This window comes from Trichosurus vulpecula, chromosome 3 (genome assembly GCF_011100635.1).
Source record: "Trichosurus vulpecula isolate mTriVul1 chromosome 3, mTriVul1.pri, whole genome shotgun sequence".
Lineage (NCBI taxonomy): Eukaryota > Metazoa > Chordata > Mammalia > Diprotodontia > Phalangeridae > Trichosurus > Trichosurus vulpecula.
This window is the reverse complement of record NC_050575.1, coordinates 143,366,400-143,379,639: the sequence shown is the minus strand read 5'-3', so window position 1 is coordinate 143,379,639 and position 13,240 is coordinate 143,366,400.

Sequence of the window (13,240 nt, the reverse complement as noted above, 5' to 3'; positions counted from 1 at the left end):
TTATTCTTCACTGCTTCTTTTTGTCTACGTTTTTATGAAATGACAGCACTCATATCTATCATCCTTCATAAGATTTTATAGATAAATTTATATTCTAACCCAGTGTTGCTTTCGGTAGTCATCTATGTCCATGTGGCTAGCAAAATGTCTACTAATTAAGGCAATTTCTGGACTTTTTTGGACTTCTTGTTGTAGCAATTAATTTAAGTAAGCTTAATTTATGAATAAGATTGCTATAGTCAGTGTTGATGTCATTTCGGTTGTCATTGCATTGATCGTTGTTTTCCTTCATAATGTTGCCATTATATAAATTGTTCTCCTGGTTTTATTCACTCCCCTCTGCATCGGTTCATACAAGTCTTTCTGGTCTCCTCAGAAGTAGTCTATTTCATAATATTTTAATGGTGCAACAATATTCTATTACATTCCTTATATCACAATTATCCATTCCCCAGTAGGTAGGCCCCTTAGTTTTCAGTTTTTTGCTACTACAAAAAATATGGGTCACTTTTTTATTTCTTTGATTTTTTGGAGGTATTATACTTGCTAGAGATATCATTGGGTCAAAGGATTTGCATAGTTTGGTGTCTTTTGGAATATAGTTCTAAATTGCTTTCCAGAATGGCTAGGCCAATTTGTAATTCTATTTACTGGTGCATTAGTGTGCCTGTTTTCCTGAAACCCCTCCAATATTTATCAACCTCTGGGTGGATATCCTGGGTAGATTCTAAGAGTATCTTTAATTCACATTTTCTAATATGTAGTTGTTTAGAGCATTTTTTTCCCATATGATTGTTGCTAGCTTGGATTTCTTTATTTGAAAAGTGCTAGTTCATATCCTTTGATTATCTATTTGGGAATGGCTCTTATACTTACTAAATTTGAATCAGTTTCTTGGTCGTGAGACTTTTATTGAAGAAACATGCTGCAAAGATTTTTTCCCCCAGCTAGGCTTCCCTTTTAGTTTTAGCTGTATTGGTTTTATTTATGTAAATATTTTAAATTTCATATAATCATACACATGCACTTGGAATTTATCTTGGTAGATGGTGTGAGATATTGGTTTATACCAAATTTCTGCCAGACAACTTTCCAGTTATCCCAGCAGTGTTTGTCAATAGTGAACAATTGTGATTCTTTCACACTCTCTATGTTCTTTCCCACTACTTTGCCACAGTTACTGCAGAAGCAGAAGGGAGCCATATGGGATTGAAGGACATCCCTCCCCCTTCCCACTCCCCTCAATGTCATGGGTTGCTATGGCTAAAAAAGTTTTGTCGCCAGTTGGCTAACCAACTGATTATGTGCCTCTCCATTACTGGCTGGTCTGGTTCTTAGAAAACGGATGAGATCAGATTTCTGGGACTACACCTGCAGTCTTTTCAGCTTCTGAAAAGGCCAGCTCCTACCAGCATTACCACTGAGAGTCCAAAGTTGCCATACTGAGGCATTAGAATTGGACTGTTGTAGGGGAAGAAAAGATGGGCTGGTCATGGAGTAAGAGTGAGGGATGACAGGTAGTCGGTCAGATTGTTCCATTAGTACACTCAAGAAATCGAGGAATATTTCTAGCATGTTTTGTGGACCCCCCATAGCAAAATCTTGGAAGGACCTAGGCAAGAGTTACACAAAATGGCAGACGTGAATGAGTTGTGATCTGCATTATAGAGGGGACTATTGAATTGAAAAAATCATGGATCCATTTTAGCAAAACTAAATCCAAGGAATGTATTTCATCATCAAATAATTCATTTTTCTATTGCGCTTTTAGGTTTACAAAGAACTTTCTTTTTAACAGCTTGATGGGGTATGTAGTACAAGTATCATTTCCATTTTACAAATGAGTAGACAGACCAAGAGAAGTTAAATGACTTGTCCCTGATCCCACACCTAAAACTAAACATGTTACTATTTTCCTCCCTGGTTGCAACCCCCCAAACCTAGGCCCATTCTGATCTCGAGTCAGTGGGCTGTCAGGTATAAAATGCCCCAAGGTGACTAGCCCAAATTACAAAGTCATTCAATTAACATTAACCAGAAGAGAAGAGCTAGAGTACAGATGTCTTTACTGGGGAAGGTTGAATTGCAGAGGCTAGAGTCCTTTCTTTATCCTTGGACTCTACCTTTCCCTTTGCCAGAGGTGCTCAAATACTGGAAACCCCCTTCCCTTCCTTCTACCATTAACCTGCCCTGCTCCAAAGAAGGAGAGACCCCGAAAGAGGACATCTCTTCTAGTCTTTTCGAGGCTGATAATCTGTGCCTAAGGCCTAAGGCCCACATTGGGATGCACTTATAGATCACTGTTCTCATTAAATATGGTTCTCCAACGTGCATGTGTGTGTGGTGGATGCTAGATAGGCCCGTTGATTAACAGATCGTTGGGAGAGCTATCTCTCCCACACTGCATTACAAGTTGCAGGGAGATTGTTTAAAGAATATCAATGAGCTTGTTAATGTAGCAATTGGGATATTCTGGTGGAACCAAAGCTTTGAGAATCAATAAAACATTAAAAAAGGTTAAACACTTTTATTGGATAAAGTCAGAGCATATTCTTCAGTTAATGATATAGCTTTGGGGAAAATGGAATATGATCAGGCAAGGTAATGGTTACCTAGTAATGGGAAAACACAGAATAAAAAGGATCGTTTTGGCAGCCTAATGTGTGAATTTAGCATGCTCAGAATGAGTAAAGGCAGGGCTGGTCTAATGTGGCATCTTTAGAGAAAGGGCCTGGCCTGAAAATTCTCAAAATGGCAGTGGAGATTCTCTGAGAGAAATCAAGCTGCCTAGACAGAGGCAGAAAATAGGTATTGGGAAACCCAATGAAAGTGTTCAGTTCATGTCATCCTACAGAACCTTGCTGGCTCTGTGCTTTCTTCCTTTGGGTTGTGAAGGTTACTTTAGACCCCTCTTCTGGCTGTTCCCTGCACTGTGCTAGATCTCAGAATACAAATCCAAAAGTGAGAGAGTTTCAGCCCTCAAGAAACTTACATCCCATCAGGGGAGCAGAGCACATAAAGGGAAATGGTGGTCAGTAAAGGTGGGTTTTGGTCCAGGCAGTCACAGGAATTGTGAGTGGAACCATAGGACAGTATAGTAGATTATCATGCCCTTTCCGATATCAATGAGAGTATTGATTTGATTATTGTTCTAAAAGCAAGAGCAAAAAGTCGAAGGCTGGGGGAGATGGACATGCTTGGTGGCAAGGAAGATGGCAAGATGCTTGGGCTGTGTAGAACCTGGTGTCCTGAAACTAAGTAGATGTGAAGCTTATAGAATCTGAGCCTTGCCATATATTGTTATAGAAGTCCTGGATCCTCACCATTTTGAAGTTAGGTAGAAAAGGCCAATGCAACCAGATGTTCCTTCCCATTATTCCTTCTTTGTCTTAATTCTAGGAATGTTTCGGGAGGGAGCTCATGTCTTATTTCTAGGAGGCTTTTCCTGACACTTCACCATACAGTAAATTCCTTCTCCTTTGAATTGTTCTAGGACTTAAAGCCTATATTACAAAATTTAGCATTTGATTATATTTTATCTTTTTCCCTCTTTATTGCATCGTGATTTCATTGATATAAGGAGCTCCCAATGACAAACTTCCTCTATCAGTTGAGGCAGTCAACTCTGTTGCTCCTTATAGTCTTAGAGAATTTCCTGAGGCATTATGAGGTTAAATGATTTTCCCAAAGTCACATAGTCATTATGTGTTAGAAGGGAGACTTGAACTCAGATCTTTCTGACTCCAAGGCCAGTTCTCTATCCATGACATCATACCTGCCTCTCATAGTCTATCTTACACTCTTTGAAAATCATGGAATTGGAGAATCTTAGAATTGAGAGGTCCCTTAGAGGGCATCTAGTCCAAGCCAAACTTGAAATAGGACTTTCCTTTACAACATTTCCAACCAGTGGTTCTAAAAAACTCACTAATCATAAAGGCAGGCCATCTCATTTTGGCTCAGCACTTTTTCCTCCTTCCTTTGTAATCTGTTGTCTTTTATATGCTTAAAAACATTTTTTCTGAGAAGGGGTCCATAGGCTTCATCATATTGCCAGAGGAGTCCATGACACATGCACCTTAGTAGAGAGTCTTCATGGCTAAGGGTACCTTAACACTCAGATGGTGGACCTGTGGTAGCTTAGGTGAGTCACCACCTCTCTGGGCAGCATTTTTTCATCTGCAAAGTGAGGAGGGGGAACTTACTTTTTACTAGATGAAATTTAAGGTCTCCTCCAGGTATAGAGCAATTATCTTTGAAGTTTGACTGTGGCTAAACAAACAACGGATGACAGAATAGTAGATTTGGGAAAGGAAGGGACCACCCAACACAAGTTACCCTTCCTCCTCCCAATTCCACAAATGAGGAAACAATCCCAGGAAGCTTATTGACCCATCCAAGGTCATACAGGTAGCTTAAGTATCAGAGTCTCAAAATATTCCCATTACAGTAGGATGTGCCACAGCTTATGATCCTCCCAGCATGGACTTTGAGAACCCAGGATCATCAAATGAAGCATTAGAACTAAGCTTCAGGGGAGGGCTTGAAAGATAATGTTGGAAATAAAGACTGCATGAAGCCTTAACTGGGACAGGCCCAAATCTGGCTCCCTGTTGCTTCTACTCATTGCTCCTAATTTTGCCCTCTGAGGCCAAGAAAAGTCTGATCCTGCTTCCATATGAAGTATCTTCAAACACTTGAAGTTAGTACGCTCCTCCTCTCCCAAGTCTTCTTTTCTTGGAGTGTATCTCACGTTTCCTGGTCTCTTCTCCCAAGTGGAGTTGTAAAGCCCTTGAAACCGGTGACCTTCAATTCCTATCTCCAATACATGGCCTAACACAGGACTGGTAGGTGCTTGATAAGTGCCTGTTGATTGAGTACTTGATGGAAGAAAAGGAGAATGGTGATGTTTCAGAACCACTTTGTGTTTTCAAAAGGCTTGGGGATGATTTTAGGTGAAAATTATCTTGCGAAGGCCGAACCACCACATTTGCACTTGAGCATGATTGAAGAAAAACCAAACCTCCTTCAAGATCGCAAAACAAATAAGGAAACAGTATGCACTTTAGCACAGCCAAGAGGAAGAAAAGGATTAGACCCTGCAGGGCATGAAGCAGCAAAACCCACTAAATGGGAGAGTTTAATTGTGGGGAAATCCACATGATAATAAAATTGAACATAGGGGAAAGATGCTTAAGAGTCAGTCTTTATCTCCATCGGATTGCAGCAGGGGATTTATGCCTGCTAATGTATCCTGGCTCTCCCTAGTCTCTCGTTAAGCTCTAACAGCTGATCCAGGCTGGGTGAAGTCCTCCAAACATGTCCTAACTTTTTAGCCAACTTCACTGCTGAAGAGGTTCATCGATTGAGAATGGAAGAGACAATTGTTGTCCAGGTACATCTGACTGACCTTGCAGACCATAGTGTCCAGGAGGTTTTCCTGGCAAAGATCCTGGAATGGTTTGCCATTTCCTTCTGCAGTAGATTAAGGCAAACAGGGGTTAAGTAACTTGCTGAGGATCACAGAGCTAGCAAGTGTCTGAAGCTGAATGTGAACTCAGGTGCACACACAAACACACACACACATGCATACACGTATACACACATACCTATATATACACATATACATACATATGTGTAGGTATGTGTATATATGTGTACACACACACACACAGACACTCATACACACACATGTCCCTCCTCCATACTGGGAATGTATTCTATCTTTATCTTTGCCATTTCGAATCCTTGTGTACCTTCAAGGTTCAGCTGATGCATCATATCTTCCAAGAAACCTTTCTTTATCTCTCATTTGAAACTGTCCTCTTCCACTTCACTATTCCTAGAACTCTTTGTCTGGATTTCTTTCTTTCTCCCATCACTCCCTTCCTTGAATATATTTACATTATATTATATTATGATATTTTGCATGTCATAGCTTCTCTCTCCCTGCCAGTAAATTCTAAGCTTTTTGAACAGTGTCATTTTTTTATCTTTGTATACCCAGTGCCTACCTAGTACCTCAGAAAAGTTCGTTGTTGTCCTCTCAAAGAGGACCAAAATGATATCACTATGTCGGGGTCAAGGTACAGCATGTCTGCCTGTGGCTGATCAGACCAATATGAGCTGGGAAGGCTCTATCACAGGTTGGCCACAAATAGTCCATATGAACAATTAGAGTGGAGATGTTTCCAAATTTGACCATCTCATGTTTCTTTTGAGCTACTGCAATTCTGCTTTGTTCATAGAGCATAGCTCCCTCTTTGATGCAGGCACGCCATGCTGGATGGTTCTGTGCCAGCGTCTCTCATGTCTCACAATCGATTCCAAAGTTCTTCAGAGAAACTTTGAGAGTGCCCTTGTATCACTTCTTTTGACTTCCATGTGAATGCTTGCCTTGTGTGAGTTCTTGGTAAAATAATCTTTTAGGCAAATGTATGTTTGGTATTCACACAATGTGACCCGCCCATTGAAGGAGGCTCTGAAAGAAAGTGTGGGAGAGAAGAGGTTTTAGACACCTACCAGACTGAAGGTCTACAGAGCTGTTGTGCTGACATTATCATTGTATTCCCATGAAACCTGGGCATTCTACTCGTGCCATGCTAGGACACTGAATTGCTTCCATTGGAATTATCTTAGAGAGATTCTGAAGATGATCTGGCGAGATAAGGTGCCAGACACTGAGGTCCTTTCTCAAGCTGAACTGCCAGTTATTCAAACTCTACCTCAGTAAGTATGAGCTTAATAAATGTTTTATTGAAGGTGAATTTTGACTAGTAGCCTGGGTGGAATGAACAGCATGAGTAATGGTATAGAGGTGCTCAAGTTTTGGCTGTGTGTTTGAGATTTATCATCTTGCTTACATGCAGAATATGCCACCCTCTTGGAGGCAAGTTTTAATAAGCAAACATTATTTCTTGGCAAACCTTCCTCCTCCTCTCTACTCTCTACCTCCATCCCAGTCCTCACCTAAACTGTTCCTGACTTATACTGACCCATTGCCCTAGTACCAATCTCTTTGCTTTTTCAGAGACACAAAGGACTGCCTTTCCCAGGACATCCTTTTGTTAATGTGATGGTAGTCTGCATTAACACAAATTCAGTATGAAGTCTTGCTTAGGAAGGCTTCCTGGAGGGGGAAAGATGATAGTGGTGCTGCTGAGATGGACTCTTTAAGGATGGGAAGCCATAGAATTCTGGTCTTGGAAGAGGATGGCTTTGAAAAAGGGCTTGGAGGTAAAGAGGGAAGACTTTATAACAAAGTCTTTATAGCATGCACTGACAATCACTGCTTCTTCTAGTCCCAAAGAACCTGTTTGTTTGTTTATTTAATAATTTATTTTGTTCAGGGCAGGTGGGTATAGCGGATGAAGCTTGAAGAGGGAAGGTTGGAGAGGCCCTGGGAAGCCAATGTTTAACCACTCATCTATTTAATTCCTGCAAGTTTGAAGGGGAACAGGGTGCAAATGACGCCCTAGGTGTGTTGTTTTAATAATAAATCACAGGTAAGTGCTTGCAATTCCCTAATTATGTATATTTTTTTTTCCTTGGGAAAAGTTTAAGGGCCTCAGCAGGTGTCTGCACTTGGTGTCTCATTACTCTTGACAAAGCCTAAATTTATGTATTCAGATCGGCATGTGGCAAAATGTGTACAACAAGCCTTTGGAACTTGCTCATATTTTCCCTTGCTATTAAAATGTCACCCCAGGGTAAATAATGTGTATTAACACACCAGACAAATCTACCCAGCTTGTTTTCTTTCCTGGGTTTAGCAATAATTTAATGGCAAATAACAGCTTCATGACTAAATGTCAGGACTTACTGAAACTTTTTCTAAGAACAAAAAACCTCAACCCAATGATTTCCCCCAGAAATTCTAATTTCATTTCTCCAAGTTCAATTGCAAAACTCAGAAATTATTAAAATGAGAACAATTTGCTTTCTGTACTGCTAAGATACATCACCCTAATATCCTCATATTAAACAAACATCTACTTCATTGGGAGTTATTGGATTGGACGGAGCAGGTGGAGAAAGCCTTCCTTCTCTTGGCTTCATTATGATTGCCAGCATTTATGTCACTTTTTAAGGTTTGCAGGATATTTTATAAAAGTCTCACTTTATCCTCACGACAACACTGGGAGGTAGTTGCCATTATTATTCCTATCTTACAGATAAGGAAACTGAGGCAAATAGAGGTTAAGTGTCTTGCCCAGCCATCAGTGTCTGTAGTTGGTGTGGGGAGTTTGAGTAGTTATTTGGTAAGACATTTAAAGGCAAGTAAGATGTAACCTCTTCCATGAAGTCTTCTCTGATGCTCCCAGCCCTTCCCAGGCAAGAGTGACCTCTCCCCACTCTGCATTTCTCCTAACACTTTGCCTGTACCCCAATCCACCTTGTATATATGTGCTGCTCTGAAGGTAGAGATTGTCATTTCTTGTCTTTGAATTGCCAGCATGTAGAATACTGACTCTGAGTTCAGTGTTCTTTCCACCTCAATTGTTTGTTGAAAAGTCAGTTTAATGAATGTGTGGAACATTGTGTATATCAGCAGACTCAGTTAACACGTGGATTAATTTTTTGTACTGTTTTTTTTTCTAAAAAAATTCTTCACTATAATGGCCAACTCTTTGGGAAGGAAAGTGGAAGGAGACATTTGGAAATGAAGATGAGGTGAAAACAAAAGATGCTAATAAAGATGATTTTTTAAGGGTCTGCCTTTTTCCTTTCCTCGTGCTTGGGAGATAAAGGAGAGCAATTTGTGCCCAGAGAGAGCTCAGAACAGAAGAACAAATATTAGTCGTTTCATCCTCAGCAGATGAAGGAACATTGAGCTCTAGGTTTAGGAGTGGGAGGGAAGGTCAATGTAACTTTCTGGAAGGGTTGTATTGGAACTGAGTTACCATTGCTCCTTTCACCGTTGGCTCCTTGTCACTAGCCTGTGGCATCATGGCTGAGTTATTGGATGTCTTGTGTTACTGGGAATCTGGGGAAAAATGACAGGCCATCCAGGAATCCCCATTAGGGCCTTCATATTCCTTTGCTAGAGGTCTTTCCTCTGAAGGCCAGTATCATTTTCCACCCAGATCTCACCACATATTAGTTTCATTAGTCTCTGATACCCTTTTAAATGTAAAGCATTTAAATTAGACCATGTTGGGTCTCTACGATTCCACAAAGAGTGTTAGTTAATTTCCCACTTAATATTTTCATTCCATTTTTGCTTAAACCTCTAATTGCTTCTGGGAAGAAGGAGAACATTGAAAGTACCCACCTGTAAGAGCTCTTCTTCTGTGGCTCTGATCTTAAGATTAAAGACGTTTTGCTAAGGTAACGCTAATCATGGTGAGAGGGTTGTATTTTATTCTTTAAAAAATAAAAGCGGAGACACCTAATGAGGCTGTTACTGATCTGTTCACCCTTTGTAAACAGAGCTGCTGTGGCAGTTTTTCAAGGCCCTTTGGTGAAAGAGACTGAATTGAACCCATTAATTCTAATAACCAAGAGCCATGCCATCCTGGAGAAACTGCAGAGGGCAGGGAGGGCTGAGGAGAGAAACTGAACTTTGTGGGAAGGCCTGGTGTCGTTTTTAATATTGTCACAAGCACAGCTTCATTTTCTTTGTTGCTGCTGGGTGTCTTAGGAAAGCCATTTTCTATTTTGTGGGGTTTTTTTTGGTAGGGGTAGGATGGTAGGAGCCATCTTCCTGTGTTGGGTTTCTCCAGCCCTATTCTCCCATTGGGAGAAGTCATTTCTGGCCCAAGACCAGGAAAGCAATGTGGTTATATATAGCACGGAGCTGATGCTTTATCTTTTCTTCTTGACAAAGGAAGGCGAGAAATGAATTGCTAGGTGCACAGTGCATAGAGAACTAGACATGAAGTCAAGAAGACCTGGGTTCAAATCCTGCCTCACATACATGTATGACCCTGGGTAAAGTCACTTAGCCTCACTTTCCTCATCTGTATAATGGAATTACTAATACCGTCTGCCTCCCAGGGTTGTTTTGAGAATAAATTAAGATAATATTTGTAAAGCACTTTACAAAATGTTAGTTATTACTATTTGTAAAAATCGTAGCTAAAAATGAAAGCCTATCAGCTTGAAATACCCTGTGATTAAGTTTTTAGTTCAATCACCTGGCTTTTACTTCCATGTTTATCATCTCTTTCTGTGAGACTGTGTGGTGTATTGGAAAACAGTAGCCTGAGAGACAGCAATGTATAGCTGGGGAGCCAGCACGGTCTGTTGGAAAGAGTTGGGTTGGGAATCTGAACACCTAGGTTCACATCCCAGTACTGCCAATTATGACTGGCCTCTCTCCTGAGTTCTGGTCTTGAATCACCAATTTCCTTCTGGACATGCTGAACTGTATGTCCTATGGGCATCTTGTTCTCAACATGTCCAAAACAGGTCTCGCTCTCTCCCTCCATCTCCAACCCTCCTCTTTTCCCAACTTCCGTATTACTTTGGGGGGCACCACAATCCTTACAGTCACCTAGATGCACAACCTCAGCATCCTCCTCAGCTCCTCTTTCCAGCTCACTCGACATGTGTCACCCAATCTTGTTCGTTTAGCCTTCGTAACATCTACCCCGAACACTCGTCTTCTCCTCTCTGCTCATGTGACCACAACCAAAGTGCGGGCCCTCATCACTTCTTACCTGAATTATCGTTAATAGCCTTTTAACTGGTCTTTCTGTTTCAAGTCTCTCCCCACTGCAATCCATCCCCTACTCAGTTGACAAAATGATTTTTCTAAAGCACAAGTCTGCCTCTGTTACCTCCCTACTCAACAAACTCTGTTTGGCTCCCCATTACCTCCAGGATGAAATATGGTATGTCGACAATTAAAGCACTTCATAGTTTGGCACAATCCTTTCCTTCCTTTCCAGGCTTATATGCCTTCCACACACTTTACCATCCAACCGCTCTGGCTGACTTCCTGTTCTTTGCAAACAACTTCTAACTTCTATCCCTCTCTCTTTTCACTGGTTGTTTCCCATACCTGCAATTCTGTCTCTCTGTTTCCTTCCTTCAAAACCCTACTTAAATCCTACCATCTGCAGGAGGCCTTTTCCAGTCTTCCCGTATTACCCATATTACCTCTTATCCGCTCTGTATGTATCTTGTATATAATGAGTTGCCTCGAGGTTGTCTCCGCCATTAGAATATGAATTCCTTGAGGGAAGGCACTGTCTTTTGCCTCTTTTTGTATCCCTAGCACTTAGCACAGTGCGTGGCATGGAATAGGCACTTAGTAAATGTTTCTTGAATGAATGAATGAACCACTTTCTACCTACACTGTATATATCTTATATGTAGTTAAGTTCTTTAGATATTGTCTCTCCCGTTGTCTCTCCCTTAAGAGCAAGGACATTTTTTTTCTTTCTCTGTATCCCTGGCATTAACATAAGCTCAATACATATTTATTGATTGGCTGCGCTGGGCACTGTGAAAACAAGATCATTTTTGCCCTCAAGGAACTTACATTCTAATCACAGGATGCAGCACATATAGGCTAATCGTGTCCAGGGACGGATGGTTTAGTCTGAGAAGTCATGGATGGTACGTGGGACCATATAGGTGACTGGAGAACAGCGCAATGGTTTGGAGTCTCGGCTAGATATGGAAAATTCCCAGAAATCAGGTGATCAGGGCCCCAGGGAGAGTAGTATTTCCTGGTGGGAAGAAGAGGATAGAATGAGGAGGTGTGATATGAAGGTGACAGAAGAGTAGATTGATTGTACTGCCCTGAGAACCCAATTTCATCTAACAAGCTTTGTAATTTTGCCCACATGAACTCAAGATCTTCTGAATGCCCATGAAAACACTTCCTTTTGTTTGTTTTCTCTCAGTATTCTAGTGCTGGGAGGAGAGGTGGGAGGGGGAAGGGGGACTTTATAGTCACATACCTTTCCTCACAACCAGTATTGGTTATCTCTCATGGTCTTGAAAAAGGGAACTACAGATGTTATAGTCATAGGCTGCCATGGAATTAGGAATCAGGCTGCTGCTGCTGCTGTGGGATGATCACTACCTTTCCTCTCCTCTCCTCATTATCCTTTGAGAGTTCCTCCAGAAACTCCACTGTGAGCTGTACATGAAAGACCTCTACTCTCCTGACTTTTTCTTAGCTAGGGGGAACTACAAATCTCAGGATGTTTGTGGCCAGCCAACCTTGCCAGAGATTGTTAGATGTTTGCCCAGTGTTTACTCTTCTGCTGTCTCTCCCTAGTAATATAAAATGTTCATTGGAGGTAGAAAGACCTTATGGGTCATCTAGTTCAACCCTCTCATTTTACAGTTGAGGGAAATGAAACACAGAGGGGTTAAATAAGCAGCTTATTTAAGGTCATACAAGTAGTAAGTGGCTACACCAGGATTTGTACCTCCAAATTTAGCACTTTAAAAACTGTGACTATAAGCTCCTTGAAGGTAGGCATTGTTTTACTTTTGCATTTAAATCCCCAAAACTTAGATGCTGAATAAACACTTGTCAATTGATTGATTGGTTGGTTGGCTGGTGACACGTGGAAGACCATTCTAAGTACTTGGATTCTGAGATTGCTCCTGACAGGTGTTCAGCTTGGCTACTGGGCTTTGTTTTACACTCTGGCTTTCTAGTGTCTCCCTTATGTGATCAAGGCTGTAGATCAGTGTGTAACATGTAAGAGGAGAGATGGAGGAGCTTCTTAGAGTTTCTCCTGTCTGCTGTGTGACATTAATTACCAGAGACACATCTGAATATGCCATGTGCCCAGAGGCCTGCGAAGGCATGAATACATAAAGTCTCCAGTGATGAGCTGTCAGAATCACAAATCCGTTGGCGTCTGTGGGAAACAGATGGGTCTTCCACCACTTGTGATCATTTCTACAGCAAGGGGGTCAAATGTAGTTTCTGCTCCTTTCTTATCGAAGACAATTTATCCATATCCCTGGGGGAGGATGCAGAGAACAAGCTGCCTACAACATTCTCTTTTCTTTTCTCTTTCCCTTCTCAGTTTTGGGAATGATATGGCATTTTATTATTACCAGGGGTTGGAAGAAGATAAATATTGTGAAGTTGTAAGAAATTTTTTCTTTAAAAAAAAACCCAAAGAAAGGTTTGAAGAGTTGAAGAGCTGTGATGTGATGTAGAAGACTATTTTGGTCCAACAAGGAGGGGTCAGCCCAAGTATATTGCCCACAGAGAATCTAAAAACTGTGAGGAATCTTGGAATTTGAGATTCCCTTCAGG